Here is a 1,484-nt window from a genome sequence, read left to right as displayed (position 1 = left end):
TTGCTGTGTGTGTAATATGAGCCTCCTCAATACTGAGGAGCCTTGTTAAAAGGCTGACTTTCATTCAATACCAAATAAAAATTGATTAGAAGTATCAGCAGAAGGAGGCGAGAGGCTTTATTCAGACAACTTTGCTTCTTGTTTCAGACTTAGAGAGCTTTAGTGATCTTTCAGTTATACAGTCCATGAGCTAAAAATTTGCAGAATGAAGCATGACGTGCACAGAGAAGCTGAGGCTGATGGCAGCATGGTTTTCTTTAACCTGGTAAAACTGCTGTGGTACTTGCACGAGATTTTCCTTGCTATCTGTTTTGGGGTTTTTTTAAACATCAGGTTAGAGAAATGTAGGTATCTGAATTTCTAGAACAACATACATCCAGAGCCACTCTGCAAATCCCTTACTATGTTCTATAAAAACACTCCTGGGACAACTGAAGTAAAGAGATGCTAGTAGTGTGTATCATTAATGTGACTCCTACAGTGCTATCAAACTGCTAACAAACAGAAAGCTCGATATGCAAAACCCAACAAACTGCCCTCATTGGTGAGAATACAGTGAACCCTTTGGGAATAATTCATATATGATGTAAACCAATTTTTTTTTTTCCTAGTATGTTTTATCTTATACTGATGCATCAGCAGCAGTCCATGTTCCATTCACTGGTGGTGCACAGCTTGTCTGTAAACAGCATGATTTGTACTCAAGCAGAAAGATCTCTGGGCAATGAAACAACTGAAACTGCAACTGCTGTTTGTTTAGCAAACTCAGTCTATTTTGAAAGCTTTCTTTATTTGAAAAAACGAAATAAACGGAACCTCTGTGAACTTTCTTCTGCTTTTCTTAAAAAAAAAAAAAGTGAGCTTTATTTTCTGCCTTGTAGCAATATTTTTTTTTCTGGTTACTGGATTTCTCTTTTGTGGGCTATGGCCAGCTACATGCTGAGTTTCCAAGGTTGAAAACACGATTAAAATTATGAAATATTTTGCTTGTTCACAGGAAATATTGCAGCAAAGCTAGCCTGTCATTCTGATCACTTGCTTAGGTACTTCATGGACTGCTTAATTTACTTTTTCCCTAAAATTCTCCTATATTTTCCACATCCTGCAGGCACCTGCGCATCTCTGTAGTTTCCATTGGAGGCTTCACCTCCGTCTGTGAGACCCAACAACCCAGTATCTTCATAGCAAGGGTTCTGCTAAACTGGAGTCTTCTGTAATATAGTGGGGGTGATCAGTTGCTCTGTTTGTCTTCTACCACTTCTTTCTGGCTGAAATTTAGATTAAGTGAAACATGGTAAGGGTGTTTAACAATGCCAAAGCCGTGGAGAAAGGTTTGGGAACTGTGGGCTAAGGTCCTCAATTCCAAACTAGTGCTGTTTAATCTGCAGTGTCCAAACAACTCCTCTGAGACCTCTTGTGGTGGTAAAGATGCTGCTTTTAATTTCTAAACTTTTTTTTGGTTTGTTTGGTTTTTTTCTGTGGGC

The sequence above is a fragment of the Egretta garzetta genome, unplaced genomic scaffold, assembly GCF_000687185.1.
Source record: "Egretta garzetta isolate BGI_Z169 unplaced genomic scaffold, ASM68718v1 scaffold204, whole genome shotgun sequence".
NCBI lineage: Eukaryota > Metazoa > Chordata > Aves > Pelecaniformes > Ardeidae > Egretta > Egretta garzetta.
The sequence above is the reverse complement of the archived record's forward strand: the minus strand, read 5'-3'. Positions refer to the sequence as shown.